The sequence below is a fragment of the Dendrobates tinctorius genome, unplaced genomic scaffold, assembly GCF_039654945.1.
Source record: "Dendrobates tinctorius isolate UK_male_01 unplaced genomic scaffold, ASM3965494v1 ptg000070l, whole genome shotgun sequence".
Classification (NCBI taxonomy): domain Eukaryota; kingdom Metazoa; phylum Chordata; class Amphibia; order Anura; family Dendrobatidae; genus Dendrobates; species Dendrobates tinctorius.
Genome location: NW_027361738.1, coordinates 30,205,355 through 30,227,701, shown reverse-complemented (window position 1 = coordinate 30,227,701; position 22,347 = coordinate 30,205,355). Strand labels below are relative to the sequence as shown.

The 22,347-nt window shown below is 44.9% G+C and overlaps 1 pseudogene; it reads left to right on the top strand.

Annotated features, from left to right (window-relative positions):
• The window catches only part of LOC141095515 (nuclease EXOG, mitochondrial-like), a 29,044-nt pseudogene extending 7,852 nt beyond the window's left edge, over positions 1 to 21,192 (top strand).
• Positions 21,193 to 22,347: the final 1,155 nt, after the last annotated feature.

Below are 22,347 nucleotides of genomic sequence, written 5' to 3'. Positions count from 1 at the left end.
ACAGACATACATGTACACACACACACAGACAGACATACACACAGACATACATACACACACACACACACAGACATACATGTACACACACAGACATACATACACACACACACACAGACATACATGTACACACACAGACAGACATACACACACACACACAGACATACATGTACACACACACATTATACATACACACAGACACCACCTCTCACCTGTCGCAGCATCGCCCGCACTTCCTCGCTCTGACACAGCAGCGGCGCGCTCCTCTCTGTGTCAGTCAGAGAAAGGAAGCGCGGGCGGCGGGCAGGAAGCTGGACTGGTCGTTGCAGCTCCGCTCCTGCTATTACCTCTTGCAGGCAACGGAACTGCTTTGATCGCTCCCTGGCCGCCGCTACACGAGGGCAGTCTAAGAATTGCTGCGCGCCGCCCCAGACCCCGCTACGCCACTGACCGCCCCTGGCTCCCCTTGTGTCCGCGGACCGGCAAGGGCACTGCAGCGGACCCGGTGCTGGGCTGCGGACTGGCGGTTGGGGACCCCTGATCTAGATGACTTAGGAGGGTTGATCCTACTGAACCAGATATAATGTTAATTTTAATCTTTTTGTTTTTCCCCCTGAACCTATACAGAAGTCTCCATTCGAGGAGTTTGGATTCCCGCAGAGTGGAGAGGAGGTCAGGCAATATATCGGTCATGCTTTATCTTATGATCAAGCAAAGAAGACCCCACGTTGGGTCATTGAGCATCTTACAAAAGAGAAAATAGTTGGTGAGTAAAAAGGGAATTAATTCCATTACCTCGGCTGGTCTCCTAGTAAGGAGCACAATGGGCAACAAAGTGGCTCAGTGGTTAGCATTGTATGGTGGCTCAGTGGTTAGCACCTTTATTTTGCAGCTCTGGGGTCCTGGGTTCAAATCATCAAATCCATCTGCAAGGAGTTTGTATGTTCTCCCTGTGTTTGCGTGGGTTTCCTCCGGGTTCTCCGGTTTCCTTCCACACTCCAAAGACATAGTGATAGGGAATTTAGATTGTGAGCCCCAATGGGGACAGTGAAGACAAGATCTGTAAAGCGCTGTGGAATTAATGGCGCTATATAAGCTAAAGCATAATAATAATAATTATTGTGTAGAAGCGGAGCCAGAGCCGCCTCCTGTAACAGCAGCTAAGCGCTCCGTTCCAGTGAGCGGTGGAAACATGCGGCTCGTCTCATCTGTCGCAATGTATCGGGCGCTCAGTGCCGTTCCTATTTTCTGACTTCATGCTCACCGGGAGCTGTGCCCTCCTGAAGACAGAGAGTGGGACAGCCCCCTTTATTCAGCACTGGATTCCCAGAGGTCTAACAATATGTCAGGATCCATTTTTAGTGGCACTTTTACACATCTGATTTTTGATGTATTTAGTATTTTTTCTGACAATTCACCACTTAGGCCAGACAACGTTGTAGTGAATTCTTATTGTTTATTCCCATGCAGTAAAAAAAAAAGTTTTCAAACCTCTTCTATTTGTTTCTGATTTGACTCCGTTTTCACTTACTGACTTCAGTGTTGGGAAAACTGTAGCATTAGACATTTGTCTAGAGCGGTCACATTACAGAGCGCCTGCCACCAGTCTCAGGTCACTCTTTTTATTTAAGAGAACAGCGGGCAGCCTCCGACTGGTGATTTTTAATTTTTTTTTAAACAGCCTATGGGCAAAAATGAAATTCAAAAAGTGTTGCTAATACCAACCTAAAAGACCCGACTTTCAAGCAAAATTCAGGTTCAAACTTGCATGTTGTTAGATCGTGGCATTCAGATTCCCACAGTGTGAGACCTCGTGAGGTGTCATGAAATCTCACGTTGGAACCAAACCAGTGTCGCCCCGTCCGGTACGTAGCAGTTACCAGTCGGTAACATCATTAGAGCGGTTACCTCGCCTCTCAGTAAATGATGTATCCGCTGTGGTGTAGATAATCGGCCTCGCACTTTACTGTCACGGAGGCCACGGAGGGTTGTTGGATCTCGCTCTGTATGTCGGGATCCCACAACCCGGAAGTTCGGACCTGATTTTTTTTCTAGACAGTCCGGACCTTTAGCCTGTCATTAGGGACACTGCTGGACGTCTTTCTTAATGAGTTATGATTTGTAAAACCGTCGGTCTGTGGCTGCTCTCTCTTTTCTTACATCGTACGTGCAGCCACACACAGGTGACAGGTCCTCTTTAAGTGAGGCTGCGGCATGTCCTGAGGCCAAGTTCACACTTTGCGGAATTGTGGTTTAGTCTGCAGCAGTCTAGAAGACTTGAAAGTCTCAGTCACACATTGCAAAAAAATGAAAGCATGGTGCCGACTTCAGATCTGCAGCGTGCTCATTCATGTACAGATTTTGATTGTGGATTTCACCCTATTCAATAATGCTTAGTAACGGAGCAGGGTGGAATCCACGATCAACAAATGCTGGCTCCTTCTGTGGATTCATTACACGTTTTGTTGTGGATTAGTGACCAAATCCACAGTGGAAATGATCATCTGATATCCGAGTGCAGTGCGATGTTACACACTCTCCTATAGACTTGTATGGGTGCGTGAGATCCGAATTTGGCGCGCAATCACAGCATGCTGCCATTTTTTTTTCCTGTCCGATTGCAATCCAATCAGCGCTGGCAAAAACCCGCCACTGATAGATAATGAAATATAGGATTAAATTGGTACGAATGCAATCTGATTATTATTATTCTTTAATCGCCAGTGGGAGCGAGCCCTAATGGTCGTATACAGCTGCCAATGGAAAGGCCCCTCTTGGGACTGTAAACAGCAGGACGGCTCAGTATAAATATAGTTGCCCCCCAATTCAGGGGGTGTTGTGCTTTATTTTGTTTGTCTAGGTTTTAGAACATGTTTTTCTTTTTTATCTTTTCCTTAGGCGTTGCTGACCGGAAACACTGTCGATTTAAACCGGATCCAAACATTCCGCAATTATTTAGTGCCAGCAATGAAGACTATTTACGTAGCGGGTGGTCCCGGGGTCACATGGCGCCAGCGGGGAACAGTAAATATTCTGCAGTAAGAATCTGTTTTCTGCTTATCTGAAGAAGAAAATCTATAAAAATTAGTCTTTTTTTCTTTTCTTTTTGTATTTACATAAGAATATGGAATATAAAGTTCATTACTTTGACTTGTCATAAAGCTTTATGGTGTGTGCAGACATTAAATGTTTGGTGCAGAAATTTCTGTACCATTTCGGCATCTCTTGGCACGAAAAACAGCGTGTAATACATGCATTTTTGCCCCATTTTTTAAATGTTTTTTTTTGGTGCAGATTTTTCCCACTCATTAATATGAGTGAAATCTGCAAGTCACAAATAAGCAATAAGGGGGGACGTGGCTATGGAGTGAGGGAGAGAGGACGCTGGACGGGAGAGCTCCTCACCATCCTGTATAATCCTGCATGCTAGGACCCTTTTCAACGGCATATTCGGGGCTGCCTGGCCTCCTCTGGATACCGGGATCCCCCCTGGGCCCCCGCAGGAGGACGGTGAGCGGCCGGTGTGTGAGCGGCTGGAGGAGCTGGAGTGGGCGGCTGTTCCTCCACGAGGCGGCGGCCATCTTGGGCGAGCGGTTCGGCTGCTGTGAGCTGCGCGTAGGCCCCCACTGCTGCACCGCTGCTTGTGCAGTAAAGAAGTCAGCTGGCAAGATAAAAGAGGACGCGGTGAGCGGGGGAGCCTTGGAAGACGGGAGTGGACGGCGGGGCCCGCAGGGAGCGGCGGCCATATAGGACGCGCGCTCTGCCAGTAGGAGCGCGGTGTCCAGTCTCCAGTGTTGCAGCGTCGCAGGGGCAGCGACCTGTATCCTAAAGGATCTGAGAGGAGTGCGGTGAGTGCCCTGAAAGATGGGCCCTGCATAATGTCCTCTCTCTACTCTGCATCACTGGCCTGCTGGTGCCATTACAGTGGGGGAATCTGCTCCCCCTCCCATTGCTGCTATCTCTCTGGGAGTAGGTATCCCTCCCCCCTGCCATAGGAGCCTTGGTGACATTCTATTTTTGTCTACACGAACTCTGCTCCCAGGCTATAACTAATAAACGTAACCCCTGTTGTATACATATAAGCGCAACAGGAGGATTTCTGGACTGTATAATTTCAGCTACACTGGGATACTTCGTGGTTCTTAAACATGAATCGGTCTAGGGGTTCGACGGCAGCAGAAAAATTGAAGGACTTTGTCAGACCTGACCCCTCTGAGAGCGCACGCTATTTACGGAACACCTCACAATCTCAACGTAAAAATCGTCCCTCAGAGGGTGGAGAGGAGATTGAACAGGAAGAAATGACCCTTAGCCTGCATCAGCTGTTCAGATGCCTGTTTATCTCCCTCACCAGGACATCCCTGACGGAGAAAATAGAGGATGTCTACACTGAGGTTGGGGAGACTCCGTCACGATATGCAGGCCATGATGGGGAGCATCACGGAGGTGGAGACAAGAGTGTCCCGGGTGGAAGACACCATTACACCTATGGAGGCTAAGCTAACTAAGGTAGCGGGATCTATGAACGCCTGGAGGCAAAAGGCAGATGACCTAGAAAACAGAATGCATCGGAACAACATCCGTGTCATCGGTCTGCCTGAACGCTCTGAAGCTCTGGGATATGAATTCTCCTCGGTGTTTGCTGTTGAGAGAGCCCACGGAGTTCCCACCAAACCTCTACCTCCGGGGGCCCCGCCTAGACCCTTCCTGGCGCGTCTCCTCAACTGTAAGGATAGAGACACCATTCTGCTCCTCGCACGACAAAAGAGCCCCATCAAGTTCAACGACGCCGTGATTTCAATCTTCCCAGATTTCTCCGTGGAACTCCAGAAGCAGCGTGCGCAATTTATCGACATCAAGAAGCGGCTCAGGGAAAGGAACATTATATATTCCATGATTTATCCAGCTTGGCTTCGGGTTGTCCACGGGGGTTCCTCCGTGTTTTTCACAGATCCGGCGGAGGCTGCCGAGTGGCTGCGGTCCCATAGAGGGTCCCCTACATAGGAGTCCTAGAGTATCTATTTTCATCTGGATCCTCTCATTGCGGGCTTAATCGGAGCTGTCCTGGCGGACACCCAGAGATCTACAATACCGGACACTGTGTTCAGTGATGGTATCCCCTTGTTTGTTTTTTGATAGAGGAGCGGGACTTTGCTCCTATGTTACTAGGGTTATATTTTGTCTTTTTTCCAAAAGCTTTAGTTTTAGCTTTCAGTGTTACTTAGGTAGAGGTTGCAGCCAATGGAAGTCCTATTATTTGTGTGATGTCTCTGAGTTCTACTTAGGCACCGATACGCAACATACCCAGATAAGTGGAGATGGGATCTGAATTAATCTGCATGACGTGGAATGTGAGGGGTATCAAAGCCCCCAGGAAAAAGATTAAAGTATTTTCACAAATTAGGCACTATCACCCTCATATTGTGGCTGTGGTCGAGACCCACTTGACCAGGGATACTGCTCGGAGTGTACAAAAACCATGGGTTCAATGGTCTATACACGCATTTCACACCAGTTACTTTAGGGGGGTCTCATTATTAATACACAAAGACGTTAGATGGGAGGCCCGGAGAGACTCTGAAGGGCGCTTCATATTTGTGTATGCACTGATCAATTCTAGGAAATATGTTATTCTGTGTGTTTATAATCCCCCTCCAGCTGGTACGTCGATTCTCCAAAAAGCATTGTTTTGCTTTAAACTATCCAGACGCAGATGTTATTTGTATGGGGGATTTTAATTTGGTTATGAATAATTGCCTCGATAGATTGAGACTGGATGACGGGACACAGGGTGGGACCCCGGCAGTAGCTACATCCCAATTATCACAGTTTATAGAAGGTAGTGGATGGTTGGACCTATGGAGGACACGTCACCCAGAAACAAGAGAGTATACTTGCCATTCTTCCACTAGGCGTTCCTTATCTCGTATAGATTACATTTTTGGATCTAGTGGTCTGGCGATGTGGGTGGATAGTATTGAACATGGAAGTAGAGGGATTTCAGACCATAGCCCAATCATTCTTAAGCTCAGGTTTGGCCCGCCGGGTGGTAGGATAACATGGAAATTAAACCCTTTCTGGCTGAAATTGATCAAGTCACCTGACAGAACAATTGACCAATTACATGTTTTCGTGTCCTCCCACCCCGAACCCTGGAATGTTAATTTATTTTGGGACACCCTTAAGGCGTACTTGAGGGGCTGCCTATCTTCGACAATCTCCTGCATCAAACGGGTGACGTCGGGGGAGGATGACGAAATAGAGCAACGATTGAAGGATTCAGAGGCTGCTTACATATCTAATCAAACTAGTGGTAATAGAGTGGAATGGCTAACTGCCCAAAGATTATACACTCAACATATAGACTCCAAGTCCAAACGTAAATTATTTTTTACTTGCCAGTCCTACTTTGAGCTAGGGAACCAGTCTAGCAAATTTCTGGCCTATTTGGTGCGGCAGCACAATACAACTAACACAATATTACAGATCCGCAGCTCAGATGGTACAGTGGTGTCCTCGACGGAAGAAATAATGGGATGTTTCCATGATTATTATAGCTCACTGTACAGTTCAAAAAATTTTCATTGGTAACCAGGGGTGTCTAGACTATCAGATATAACGTTTCCCACGCTAAGTGCCTCTCAGCGGGCCTTTATGGATGCTGAGTTCACTCTGGAAGAGATAGAAGATGCCATGAGGGATATGGCCTCTAGGAAAGCCCCTGGGCCGGATGGGTTTCCTATTGAGCTGTACAGGAAATATCGGGAGATTTTAGTGCCACTTTTGTTGTCGGTGCTCCGGGAGATTGGGGGGGGGGTCATGCCGGAGTCCTTCTGTGAGGCTAATATAATAGTGCTTAAGAAGGAAGGGAAGGACCCTCTGGACTGTGGATCTTATCGCCTCATATCTTTAGTAAATGTGGATTACAAAATTTTTACGAAGATCTTGGCAACTAGGCTAAATTCAATTATTTTGGAACTTGTACATCCTGACCAGACCGGCTTTATGCCTGGTAAGAGCACCTCCATTAATATTAGACGGGTTCAATCAGTGGTTCAATATAGCTCCCTGATGCCGGACAATAGATGGGCATTGGCATCGTTGGATGCGGCCAAGGCCTTTCATTCCCTTGAGTGGCCTTTCCTCCACGCATGCTTGCAGAAATACGGTTTTGGAAATAGATTTTTAAAATGGGTCAATACATTATATATGAAACCTAAAGCCCGTGTCATTGTAAATGGTTCCATTTCCGAGTCTTTTTCTTTGCACAGGGGGACTCGTAAGGGGTGTCCCCTTTCCCCGGCCCTCTTTGCTCTTGCAATAGAGGCTTTTTATTTCGCATGAGAACTTCTAATATTATGGGTATAGAGATAGCAGATCGGGTGGATACCATAGGCCTATATGCCGATGATATGATAATATTTATGGATAGAGTGGAGGAGATGTTGACGGGGGTGATTGCCACTATAAATTAATTCAGTAGATATTCCAACCTGTATATAAATTGGGAGAAGTCTTCTCTGATGCCTCTTTCTCATGCCCCGATGCCGCGACTCGAGAATCTCTCCTTGTTGCCTATTGTACCACATTTTAAATATTTGGGTGTTCATATTTCTCAATCTAGCACACTTGATCTACAACTTAATATATATCCATTATTAGAGATGGTTAAAGTCAAATTTGCGATTTGGAGTAAACTCTCGCTGTCTGTAGCTGGACGCATTAATCTAATTAAAATGATACTACTCCCTAAGATCAGCTATTTTCTCCAACATAGTGCTGTGGTGGTGCCTAAGTCTTTTTTCACTAACTTAAATTCCCAAATTACATCTTTCATATGGGTGAAAACTAGGCCAAAACTTAAGCTAACCACCGTACAAAGGCCAAAAAAGGGGGGGGGTGGCGCTACCGGATTTTTTTTATATTATCTGGTGGGACAGGCAAGAGCTATAAATAAGTGGATGCCTGGTAATCATCTTCCTAATTCTGAGAGCCATTTGCTTCATGCCGCACGTTCTGATTGCCCGCTAGGGTTCTTGGAGATGGAAAAAGTAAAAGTCCCACGTCTGCTACCCATGCTTCGTCTGGCAAGACTAGTTTGGAGACATTAAGAGGGTGGTTGGATTTAGTGACATCTTTGCTGAAATGCCCTTATGGAATAACAGTTATTTTCCGACACTGCTGGCCCACCCATCTGCTGAATTCTGGCCTCAGTGCAGTGTCTCTACGATAGGGGATATATATGAATGCGGTACACTATTATCTTTTGAACAATTACAAGCTAAGTGCAATGTCCTGAGGTCACAATTCTTCCGATATTTGCAATTAAGATTGGCCCTTCAATCGCACATGAGATATATCGGTATGAATGGTGCCATCTCGTCTCTACCCTTGATAGGCATTCTTAAATCACAGGGTCCACAGGGTCTCATCTCCTCTCTGTACACACACATGCTATCGGTGGGGACGGAATCTGCTGTATGCTTGGTTAGGGGGAAATGGGAAAGGCTCATCCCTGACACACGGGGGGGGGGGGGGGGGGGGGGAGTGGGAGGAAATTCTGGAGTCACCAACTAAGGTGTCTCCGTCAATTAACATTAGAATGATACAACTTTATATCATAAGCCAATCATATTTGACTCCGACTCGACTTTTTAAGATGGGCCTTTTACAATCTTCGGAGTGTCTGAGATGCCATGCATCCGTTGCAGATTTTATCCACATGATTTGGCAATGTCCGATTATAGTACACTACTGGAAAGAGGTGACGTCATTATTAACCTCCCTGGCACAGATTCCTGTTCCCCTTGAGCCATTGGTTTGTCTGTTTGGGGTGTGGGATGATGAGACATGGGGACATTATACGGGGATTTGCTTAAGGGAGACATTGTTCATGGCATGGAAGGTGTTGGCACTGCGGGGGATGGGGGGTTCGGATCCCTCCCTTAGGGCCTGGATAGGGCCTGGATAGAACTGGTGAACTCGATTATCCCATATGAGCGTACGCTTTACCAAAACAGAGGGTGCCCCGGTAAATTTGAGAAGATATGGGAGAGGTGGAACTCTTCTCACCTCACGTTGTAGGACGGAGATATCGCATGATAAAGAGCTAAATATATAGACACAGGCTGCAAATAGTTGTTTTGTTGTAGTAGTAATGTTTTAGAAGTAGGCAGGCTTTATTATTTGAATAATAATACACAGATTAATATAAGGCAATTGACAGTATGTTTTATTCAATGCACAGTTGGTATACACACGCTGCTTGACATTGTTGCTCTGTGATATGAATGTGTGTTACATGATATTTTCATTGCTGTCGGTTTGCATACTGTATACCCTGCCTTTGGTTCAATAAAAGAATTAAAAAAACAAAAACAAATAAGCAATAAGTGCATGAGACTTCAGGATTCTCATTCACTTTATGACAAATCTGTGCAGAAAAAAAGCGACAACTCTGCAGCGTGTGCACAGACCCTTACTATTTTGACTATTTACATCAGTTCCCTTTTACGTCCACAGGAGGCCATGGCTGAAACATTTTACCTGTCAAACATTGTGCCCCAAAACTATAAAAACAACGCCGGCTTCTGGAATCGGTAAGGTCCATGGTCAACAGGGATTTACTTTACAATCTGAAATGCAGATGCAGTCCTGCCTCATGTTCAAAGATTAAAGGGGTTGTCAATAGCAAAAATCACCTCCTTACCACCCGGACTCCACATCTCAGTGATTTTTGGAGCTGTCTTCCAGAGGTTATGTGACATGACAATCGGCTCCAGCCTTCATCGTGGCATCAGACAAAATGGCTTCACCTGACTGAAGGCTGCAGCTGATCGGTGTGGCAGTCTGCAACGCTCCTGTGACACCAGTGTCCTCTATCAAAAGACTCGGGTTATACCAGCGATTAAAGATTGCTGGAATAACCTCCATCCGACAAGTGTGTGTAAATATATAGAAATATATTTTTTATTTTTTTTAAATCTGGTGTCCTTTAGCATTTAATGAGAGGCTGTTCAGTAATGGACAATCCTTTTAACATATCGTGGTCTTTCCTGGACCACTGCAGTTTGAACCCACATTGAGCCTTCAATGTCACAAACACAAAGATATGACGAGACATGGCGCCTTCTACAGCCTTCCTTCCTTTCTGGCTCCTTCTTACCGGAACCATTTTGCCCAGAAAACAATATTGGCAAAATGGTTTTGGTAAGCAGGAGCTGGAAAGACATGTACCGGCGCATGCGCAGTTAGGTTTTAGGCTCGGCCTGCAGTAGAGAAGAGGAAAGTGCGTTTGTACAATCCGGCAATGTCCCTACTCAGGCGCGAGATTTCATTCAGCTATGTGGATGACACAGGACACGTCATCCACATCAATCAAAGCTGGAAGACGGCTTTTAGCAGGGGAGAGGAGGGACAGGCCCCGCTGTAATGACACCACTGGGACCGGACCGTCCTAATTTGTATACCTTGCTGGAGCACTTCAGTAGTTTTTTTTGGAGATATAAGGGGGAGTCAGGACATAGTATACAACTTTCTGTAATGCAGCACAGGCGCCGAGGAAGGTGGTGGTATACCGCTGAGCTGTAGTTCCCCTCTGGCGTCACTGTGTAGAGAGTGCAACATTTTCAGGATCGGTGAGGGGCCCATAGGTCAGACCTCCACCGATCATAAAGTAACATGCCATCACTTTATGGGATGGGAATACCCCATGCCATAAATGTCATTATTCACGGTGATTTGATACTCAGTCCTGGATGGCATCTATTTGCACGGTGACACCCCTCTGCTTATGGATTACCATGTAACTAGGTAAATTTCCTATTCACAGGTCTAGGAGAACCGTATCTGGAGCTTCAGATACAGATATGTAGAAATATCTGCAAAGAATAACATAACCGATGGCGGCTTGAGGTGGACATGTTCTCCGGGGACAGTCATCAGCCAGGCCATTGCATGTGTAGTGTAATGAGATCAGTCCTACAATGGAGTAATGGCGGCTCATTTTTCTCATTGCTTGAAATCTTTATCCAGGTTTGAAATGTATTGTCGAGACCTGACACAGCGATTCGATGATGTCTGGATTGTGAGCGCCCCCTGCTGTTACCCGTGCAGAATGAGGACGGCAAGAAAAGTGTCACTTATCAGGTGAGCCGCTGTTTACCACCACATGTTCATGTAGTGACTTCAGAGATGACCGGTCGGCCGCCGTGTTCTAGAAAACAATGAGCCTCCTTCAGTCTGGCTGATCATTGCTTTCTGCTCCTGCCTGATTGTGTTGAGAAGCGTTCAGTCGTGAACTGAAGTTCCTCTTATCGGCAGCCTCCGATCCACTAAATTTCTTAGTTCAGGGTGAAAGACACCGCACATTCTCATTAAGAGCTACCTGTTTGCTCAGTAACCAGGGTGAGATTCTAATTTAGAATCATAGAATCGTAGAGTTGGAAGGGACCTCCTGGGCCATCTGGTCCAACCCCCTGCTCAAAGCAGGATTCGCTAAATCATCCCAGTCAGATGTCTGTCCAGCCTCTGTTTGAAGACTTCCATTGAAGGAGAACTCACCACTTCTCGTGGCAGCCTGTTCCACTCATTGATCACTCTAACTGTCAAAAAGTTTTTTCTAATATCTAAGGCCGGTTTCACATTAGCGCATTTTCAGCGCGCGCACGGCCGGGGGTAGCTCCGCCCCCGATCCGGCTCTCTGCCCGGCGTGCCCGCCCCTTGCTTGTAGCGCCGCCTACTAGCGGACAGCGGCGCCTGCGATCGGCGCACCCTATCTTTAGCATAGGGTGCGCAGATCATGCGCAGGCCGTGCGCTAGTTGCGCTTTGACCTGTGCTGCGCACTTTTGACGGTGCGCCGTGCGCGCCAAAATCCGAAAAGTTTGATTTTGGCGCGCACGGCGCACCGTCAAAAGTGCGCAGCACAGGTCAAAGCGCAACTAGCGCACGGCCTGCGCACGATCTGCGCACCCTATGCTAAAGATAGGGTGCGCCGATCGCAGGCGCCGCTGTCCGCTAGTAGGCGGCGCTACAAGCAAGGGGCGGGCACGCCGGGCAGAGAGCCGGATCGGGGGCGGAGCTACCCCCGGCCGTGCGCGCGCTGAAAATGCGCTAATGTGAAACCGGCCTAATCTGTGTCTCTTCCCATTCAGTTTCATCCCATTGCTTCTAGTCTTTCCTTGTGCAAATGAGAATAAAGTTGATCCTTCTACAATGTGACAGCCCTTTAGATATTTGTAGACAGCTATTAAGTCTCCTCTCAGTCTTCTCTTTTGCAAACTAAACATTCCCAAATCCTGCAACCTTTCCTCATAAGACAGGGTTTGCAGACCGGTCACCATTCTGGTCGCTCTTTTCTGAACTTGCTCCAGTTTGTTGATGTCTTTTTTAAAATGTGGTGCCCAAAACTGGACACAATATTCCAGATGAGGTCTGACCAAAGAGGAGTAGAGGGAAATAATGACTTCACGTGATCTAGACTGTATGCTTCTGTTAATACATCCTAGAATTGCATTTGCCTTTTTTGCTGCTGCATCACACTGTTGACTCATATTCAGTCTGTGATCTATTAGTATACCCAAGTCTTTTTCACATGTGCTGTCACTTAGCCCTATTCCTCCCATTCTATATATGCTTTTTTCATTTTTATTGCCCAGATGTAGTACTTTGCATTTCTCCCTGTTAAAAACCATTCTGTTAGTTGCTGCCCACTTCTCCAGTTTATTTAAATCTTTTTGAATCCTCTCTCTCTCTTCTCTAGTATTAGCTATCCCTCCTAGCTGTGTCATCAGCAAATTTAATCAGTTTACCCTCAATTCCTTCATCTAAATCGTTGATAAAGATGTTGAACAATACAGGGCCCAGGACAGAGCCCTGTGGTACCCCACTTGAGACATTCTTCCAACTGGATGTGCAGCCATTTACGACCACTCTTTGGGTCCGATCACTAAGCCAGTTATGAATCCACCTAACAGTTGCCTTGTCCATTCCATACTTAGTCATTTTTTCAATAAGGATTGTATGAGAGACTTTGTCAAATGCTTTGCTGAAGTCAAGATATACTATATCTACAGCATTTCCTTGATCCACCCAATCAGTGATACCGTCATAGAAGGAAATTAAGTTAGTCTGACATGACTTATTAGTTAGAAACCCATGCTGACTCTGTTTAATCACTTCATTCTTATCCAGGTATTGACATACATGTTGTTTAATAATTTGTTCAAAGATCTTTCCTGGTATAGAAGTCAGACTCACCGGCCTATAGTTGCCTGGGTCCACCTTCTTCCCCTTTTTGAAGATAGGAACAACATTTGCTCTTCTCCAGTCTTCTGGCACTTCTCCTGTTCTCCAAGAATTTTCAAAGATTATGGAGAGGGGTTCAAAAATGTCTTCTGCTATCTCCTTCAGTACTCTGGGGTGTAATTCATCTGGACCTGGAGACTTGAATTCATTTAGGTTAGCTAAGTGTTTCCTCACTATCTTTCTGTTTATAGATATCCTGGATTCTTCTATTCCCTTAATAGGACAGTGAATAACAGTTGATGTTGCATTTCCTTTCTGAGAGAAAACAGATGCAAAATAGGAATTTAAAAGTTCAGCCTTCTCAACATCCTGTCTTACCATTTCATCATTTTCATCCTGTAAAAATCCTATAGCCTCTTTGACTTGTCTTTTACTTTTGACATATCCCCAAAATCCTTTATTATTGCTTTTGACATCTCTTGCAAGCCTCAGTTCATTTTCAGCTTTAGCTAATCTGATTTGTGCCCTGCAGGTTCTGCAGACAGCATTATATTCTTCTTTAGATATGCCTCCCTCTTTCCATTTTATAAACATTTTTTTCTTCCTTTTTAGCATGTGCTTAAGTTCTGTGTTCATCCATCCTGGTTTCCTTAAATGCTTCCTATTCTTCCCTCTTTTCGGAATTGTTAACAACTGTGCTTTGAGAATTTCATTTTTCAAGATTTCCCATCCTTCCTGGACATTTTTGTCTTTAAGGATATCCAGCCATTGGATCCCTCCAATTCTCTTTCTGAATCCCTTAAAATCTGCCTTTCTGAAATCTAACCTTGACGTCTGAGTCTTCACAGGTCTTCCACCTCTAGTAATCCAAAATTCTAAAATAGCATGGTCGCTACCTCCTAGGGTCCCAGCCACTTTTACCTCCTCAACCATTTCCTCCCTGTTTATAAGGATTAGATCCAAGGTAGCAGTTCCCCTTGTTTTCTCCCTTACCTTTTGGAAGATAAAGTTGTCAGCAAGAGAGGATAAGAATTTCCTTGACCTGTTAGTTTTGCCTGAGAGAGATTCCCAACAAATGTCTGGATAGTTGAAATCTCCCATGACAACTATGTCATATTTTTTGGAGAACTTGGCCATCTGATGCATAAAGAGTTCATCTATATCTTCGGCTTGCACAGGCGGCCTGTAGTAAATGCCTACAATGGTGTCCTTTCCATTGTTCTGTCCTTGTATTCTTACCCAAACAGTTTCCACAGAACTCCCAGTCTCTGAAGCTTCAATCTCTGTGCAGATATACGCGTTTCGAACATACAATGCGACACCCCCTCCTCGTTTATCAAGTCTGTTTCTTGCAAATAAGTTGTATCCTTCTAGTCTTGTATTCCAATCATGTGTATTGTCCCACCAAGTTTCAGTGATTCCAATTACATCATATTTCTGTTCCTGTGTTAGTAGTTCCAATTCTCCTTGTTTGTTGCCCATGCTTTGTGCATTAGTATAGAAACATTTTAGTTTGTGATTGGTTTCTCTTTCTCCAATATTTTTATTAATTAGATTCTTTCGTCTTTGTTCTTCCTTTCCACTTCTAATAGCAGAGTTCTCAATAGCATTTGTCAGGTGTATGGCTTTTTCTGGTCTTTTGCTTCCCTTCCCATGTTGTTCTAGTTTAAAGCTCTCCTTACAAGTGTAGCAAGGCGACTTCCAAATACATGCTTTCCAGTCTTCGTAAGGTGCACCCCATCTCTAGCAAGTAGTCCATCGTATAAGTAGTTCACTCCGTGATCCAGAAATCCAAATCGTTGCTGACGGCACCATCGACGTAGCCAGTTGTTCACCTGCAGAATCTTATTCCACCTCCTTGTTCCATGGCCATCCACTGGGAGGATGGAAGAGAAGACCACCTGCGCTCCCAGTTCTTTCACTTTCTTGCCTAAGTCTTCAAAGTCTCTGCAGATGGTTTCCAGGTCGTTTCTTGCGGTGTCATTTGTCCCCACATGTAGTAGCAGGAATGGGTAGTCATCTGTAGGTCTGAAGAGTCCTGATATCCTGTCAGACACATCTTTAATTTTTGCACCTGGAAGACAGCACATTTCTCTTGTAGTTATATCCGGTCTGCAGATAGCGGCCTCTGTTCCTCTCAGCAGGGAATCCCCCATGACCACCACTCTCCGTTTCTTCTTCACAACATTTTTCTTTCTCCATCCAGGAGGACTCTGAGGGCGTACAAGGTTGCTGTTTGTTGGCAAAGTCTTATCCTGATGTATTTCTTCATCGTTTTCCTGCGTGAGAGCCTGGTACTGGTTCCTGAGCAGTATGGGTGCTGACTGCCTCCTGATCCTCCTGCTTCTCTGGGTCACATGTCTCCATTCCTCTGTTTCTTCAGGTGCACTTCGAATTTCTTCTCTTTCTGTACCATGAAGAGATAATTGTGCTCTGTCCAAGAACTCTTCACCTTCCTTAATGATCTTCAACGTAGCTAACCTCTCTTCGAGATTTTGCAACTTTTCCTCCAACAGGGACACAAGCTTGCATTTGTGGCATGTGAAGTTTGGCTTTTCCACTGGTAAGTCTGTGAACATGTAGCAAGAAATGCAGCTCACCAAATGGCTCCTGGCCTCTTCCATCTTGAGATTTCTTAAAAACGATGAAAGATGAGCCTATCGGCGCGCGGTTTTTCCAATTTCCTCTTTTCAGCTGCAACGGCCAAAACCCAGTGATCGTTGAGCTCGCGGAGACTCTTCACTTATCCCAGAAGGCACTGGGAATATGCAAATGATCTCCTCAAGACTCTTCCCCTGGTTTTCCGATTTCCTCTTTTCAGCTGCAACGGCCAAAACCCAGTGATCGTTGAGCTCGCGGAGACTCTTCACTTATCCCAGAAGGCACTGGGAATATGCAAATGATCTCCTCAAGACTCTTCCCCTGGTTTTCCGATTTCCTCTTTTCAGCTGCAACGGCCAAAACCCAGTGATCGTTGAGCTCGCGGAGACTCTTCACTTATCCCAGAAGGCACTGGGAATATGCAAATGATCTCCTCAAGACTCTTCCCCTGGTTTTCCGATTTCCTCTTTTCAGCTGCAACGGCCAAAACCCAGTGATCGTTGAGCTCGCGGAGACTCTTCACTTATCCCAGAAGGCACTGGGAATATGCAAATGATCTCCTCAAGACTCTTCCCCTGGTTTTCCGATTTCCTCTTTTCAGCTGCAACGGCCAAAACCCAGTGATCGTTGAGCTCGCGGAGACTCTTCACTTATCCCAGAAGGCACTGGGAATATGCAAATGATCTCCTCAAGACTCTTCCCCTGGTTTTCCGATTTCCTCTTTTCAGCTGCAACGGCCAAAACCCAGTGATCGTTGAGCTCGCGGAGACTCTTCACTTATCCCAGAAGGCACTGGGAATATGCAAATGATCTCCTCAAGACTCTTCCCCTGGTTTTTGATATAATTTGATAAATTATAAATTCAGAATTTAAATGAGGAGCTATGGGCATAATATGCAATAAAAGGCTTCGTGGGGCAGCGAATGGCAGGTTTGCAACACCTCCATGGCATGATCATTGGCATCATGGGTGATTCTGGGCAAATATTCTTTGTCGTTTTTGCACCTATGTGTGATTTGTGCCAGCAATCAGCCGTAATCATAATCTGGGGCGGCGTACCTGATATAATATCCAAAACCAGGGTAAATGCTTGGACCTGTTGCCCTCATCACTGCTGTTAGTGCAAATACAGTTAGGTTCATATATATTTGGACAGAGACAACATTTTTCTAATTTTGGTTCTAGATATTACCACAATGAATTTTAAACAAAACAATTCAGATGCAGTTGTAGTTCAGACTTTCAGCTTTCATTTGAGGGTATCCACATTCAAATTGGATGAAGGGTTTAGGAGTTTCAACTTCTTAACATGTGCCACCCTGTTTTAAAGGGACCAAAAGTAATTGGACAGATTAAATAATTGTAAATAAAATATTCAGTTCTAGTACTTGATTGAAAACCCTTTGTTGGCAATGACTGCCTGAAGTCCTGAACTCATGGACATCACCAGACACTGTGTTTCCTCCTTTTTGATGCTCTGCCAGGCCTTCATTGCAGTGGTTTTCAGTTGCTGTTTTTTTGTGGGCCTTTCTGTCTGAAGTTTAGTCTTTAACACGTGAAATGCATGCTCAATTGGGTTGAGATCAGGTGACTGACTTGGCCATTCAAGAATATTCCACTTTGCTTTAATAAACTCCTAGGTTGCTTTGGCTTTATGTTTTGGGTCATTGTCCATCTGTAGTATGAAACGACGACCAATCAGTTTGGCTGCATTTGGCTGGATCTGAGCACACAGTATGGCTCTGAATACCTCAGAATTAATTCGGCTGCTTCTGTCCTGTGTCACATCATCAATAAACACTAGTGACCCAGTGCCACTGGCAGCCATGCATGCCCAAGCCATCACACTGCCTCCGCCGTGTTTTACAGATGATGTGGTATGCTTTGGATCATGAGCTGTACCTCGCCTTCGCCATACTTTTCTCTTTCCATCATTCTGGTAGAGGTTGATCTTGGTTTCATCTGTCCAAAGAATATTCTTCCAGAACTGTGCTGGATTTTGTAGATGTTTTTTAGCAAAGTCCAGTCTAGCCTTTTTATTCTTGATGCTTATGAGTGGCTTGCGACGTGCAGTGAACCCTCTGTATTTACTTTCATGCAGTCTTCTCTTTATGGTAGATTTGGATATTGATACGCCTACCTCCTGGAGAGTGTTGTTCACTTGGTTGGCTGTTGTGAAGGGGTTTCTCTTCACCATGAAGACTATTCTGCGATCATCCACCACTGTTGTCTTCCGTGGGCGCCCAGGTCTTTTTGCATTGATGAGTTCACCAGTGCTTTCTTTCTTTCTCAGGATGTACCAAACTGTAGATTTTGCCACTCCTAATGTTGTAGCAATTTCTCGGATGGGTTTTTTTCTGTTTTTGCAGCTTAAGGTTGGCTTGTTTCACCTGCATGGAGAGCTCCTTTGACCGCATGTATCCTTCACAGCAAAACATTTCAAATGCAAGCACCACACTTCAAATCAACTCCAGGCCTTTTATCTGCTTAATTGAGAATGACAAAACGAAGGGATTGCCCACACCTGTCCATGAAATAGCCTTGGAGTCAATTGTCCAATTACTTTTGGTCCCTTTAAAAACAGGGTGGCACATGTTAAGGAGCTGAAACTCCTAAACCCTTCTTCCAATTTTAATATGGATACCCTCAAATGAAAGCTGAAAGTCTAAACTTCTACTGCATCTGAATTGTTTTGTTTAAAATTCATTGTGGTAATGTCTAGAACCAAAATTAGAAAAATGTTGTCTCTGTCCAAATATATATGGACCTAACTGTACCAGTCTAACTGGAACTGTTCCAATGCGAATGCTTTGTAGTTTGGCTACCACTCTGTTTTCAATGGTCAGTTTCAGGTCATTATTATTTTGCCAGCACTATAGAGTCTGGAACTTCCTTTTTTCCCTTACTAGAGTACAACCTTCTGACACTCTCTTACTTGGCTTCTTTTTTTTCCAGTGGGATACTCCAGTTCATTATCATTCTGTCAGCACTATAGAGTCTGGAACTTCCTTTATTAGAATACACAATTTTGATACTCTGTAACTTGGCTTCCACTTTTTTTTTCAGTAGGCTGCTCAATGTCATTATTATAATTCTGTGAGCACTATAAAATTCTGGTGCTTTGTAACTTTGCATCAAACTTTTTTTCTAGTGGGCTGCCCCATTTCATTATCATTCTGTGGGCACTATAGAGGTTGGAACCGTGGTTTCAGGCCTCCCCATCCCTCCCCCTGGCTCCTGCTCGCTGTTCTACTTTAATTGACGTAGGTGACTCCTTGATGCATCCACATTGCCTGGCGAAATCTTGATGTGAGGCATCATCCATGTTAGTTGAAGGAGGAGGGCGGTGAGAAGCAGCCGAGGAAGAGGGTAGCGAGCAGCCGCCGGGGCGGAGGGCGGCGAGCAGCAGCCGGGGAGGAGGACGGCGAGCAGCAGCCAGGGAAGAGGACGGCGAGCAGCAGCCAGGGAGGAGGGCGGCGAGCAGCAGCCGGGGAAGGGGGCGGCGAGCAGCAGCCGGGAGGGAGGGATCAAGAGGCCCGAAACCATGGCCATCGGACAGGACCGACCCGATTTCCATACAACGCGGGAGAACTTTGAAGGTTTTTTTGGGCGTATACAGGGGGTATATAAGCATTTATGAAATGCAGCACAGATGCTGAGTAAAGTCATAGTTTTAGCTGTTATGACACTACTGGTGACAGGTTCCCTTTCTGTTGCCACAGACCTGACATTAGGCGTTGGACGGACAGGTTAGTGAGAATGAATGCACCTTGTTGGTGGCACTTTTAAACAATCTAATTTGTAATAAAGGTATTTGCTGATTTTCTATTTATCCATTAATGCAGTCACCGCTTTCCGGGACCCAATTGTCAGATAACAGTGAAATAAGTGGGCTGAAAGTTTATATTATTGGGGGCAAGTTGGGTCCCCAGGAATAGAGATGCCCACCGCAGCTTCTTTCGCTTTTGCTATTTGATGGCATTTTAATATTCGTTTTCTAAATCTTACAAGTCCTTAAAGTTTAAACTTTAATAGTGAAGATGGGTGGGGTGTGTGAGGGGCGATGTGGAAGTCTCCATGTAGGTGCACAGAGGCCTACTGCAATTTGTGGTGGTGCACTGTGATCTTTTTGGTGTAATGAAGATGTTCTTGCTCATTTTTTATTTCAGGTTATTGGCAGTGATGATGTAGTCGTGCCCACACATCTGTACAAGGTGATCCTCGCCAGGAGGAAGCCCTCTGAGGAGACTCTAGCTGAAGGAGCATTTATTGTTCCCAACGTCCCCATCAGCTTTCAGCATCAGTTGCCAGAATTTCAGGTCCCTCTTGAGACACTTGAGAAGTCGTCTGGTCTTGTTTTCTTCCCTCAAGTGGACAAATCAAAAGAAGTGAAGAACATTTGTGAGGAGGACACCTGTAAGCTTATTGAACTAGAAGAGTTCAAACTATACATTGCAGGACGGAGCATGAAGAATGCAAGAAGCCTCCAGAAAGTGGAGAAGATCATGTTAGAATTGCGTGAGGCCAACATAAAGCCGGACCGGTATCTGTTAGAACTTTATGAACAGAAGAAGAATGAACTGGAGTCTGGTGAGACCGTTACTGTACGAGACGGAAGGAAAGGGTAGCAAGTCATAGCTGCATGTTACAGGGCCCATAATCACATGGAACCAAGTTCTATTTTTCTTTGCTCAGGAATCTGTAAAGGTGACCTTTAACAAGGAAAAATCCCTTTAAATGAGGACTTTTGTAAAGTACGTAAAAAAAAAATATGGGGGGAATAAAGCATAGAAAAAAAGTTAAATTTGTCATTCAGTGGGTCGGTCTGTGAGCCGGACCAAGAAGGCTGTGATCACTCCCTTCCAGACTCATGAAGGGGGAGAAATCTCGCTGCCGGCTGAGTGTCCGGTTTGTGCTGCTACGACTATTGATACCAGGCCATTATTACCAACTCATCAGGGATTATCAGATGTTTTCTTTTAATTGCCAAAGGATGGAAATACATCTATATATTTAAAGAAATCCATCAGCAGGCTTTCGCTATGTAATCTGAAGAAAGTATGAGGTAGGGTTAAAATGGGTAACTCATCGATGTGTCCCTTATGAGGCTGTGTGCTGTTGTTTACTTATAATGAAGGTTTTATCACCAGGACTTTATCACTGCTCAGACTGCAGCAGCAGGTGACACCAAGTTCGACTCCGCCCCTCCTGTGATAAGCAGCTCACTGTCTATAGATAATGTACATAGCTGTGGTGTGGCCCACGGCAGCTTTTCAGCTCTTCTATTGTATATGCTGTATCTAAGAACTCTGTGTCACATCTGCCACAGTAAACTGAGTGACTCATCACTGGAATCTGTCTTTTCCTACTTTTGTGCCGCTGTCAGATGAGGTAGTAAAAACCTGGTGACAGATTGGTGACAGATTCCCTTTGATGTTAGATTTACATGGTGTTCAATATACATTATTCTTAGAGTTGGCACATACCTAAAAATATGTCTGCCTACATTCTTATGACTTATCCATAGGACCCTCTTCATGTAATGGAGGCCAGCCAGAGCGTACTTTGGGCCAGTATATACAGTGGGGAAAATTAAGTATTTGATAGACTGCTGACTTTGCAAGTCTTCCAATTCCTGCAGCAAAACCTGATCTCTCTCATTTTTGCTGTGTTTCTGGCATGCTAGACTTGTTTCTTATGCATGTTGATAAAGTTTAGTGTTGAAACAAAAGTTCTGTTCTATAGAATCAGGTTTTGGCACAAAAAATTAGCAAAACCTGATACATTCATTTCAATGGGTGAAAAACGCTGAAAGTGACTTGTTCCATTGTGCAAAAAACCATGCAACACACAAAATCCTGATGACAGAAAAAAACAATGTGTGTGCATGAGATTTCTGAAATCTCATAGACTTTGCTGGTAGTGTAAAACGGAACTGAAAATTTGCATTAAAAAAGCTGCAAATATGCCTAGTGTGAACTCAACCTTAGAGGGGTGATCCCTTTACTCGGTGGTCTTTCTTGATAGTACACACGTCTATACAGATGTATTTAAAACAATGGAACAGGGGACAGTCATTACAAGTGGAGGAAAATAATTCAGACATCAGTAAAGGAAAGGCTTCTTTACAGTTGCAGTAGTTAGGCTATACAGCTAACTATCCAAGAAGGTAGCAGTGATAGATCCAATGCAGAGGGGCTGTCCAGGCATATAATATCAATGACCTATCCTTATTGTCATAAATCTGATCTGCAGTACGTGGCATCGGCCATTACACATTAAGCAGAGCTGTGATTTCCAGCTCTGTTCAAAGTTTATGTCCTGCCAAACCTGATCGCAGCTGATCGATTTGAAAACCGACATGATTATTATTAACATTCTTTACTATTGGTTTGCATAAAAAAATGACTATATTGATCCATACACTCTCCAGTGTGATGGTCAAACATGCAATACAGACATGTGTATTGTTACATGTCTCTTTTTTATTATAAAATTTGTAA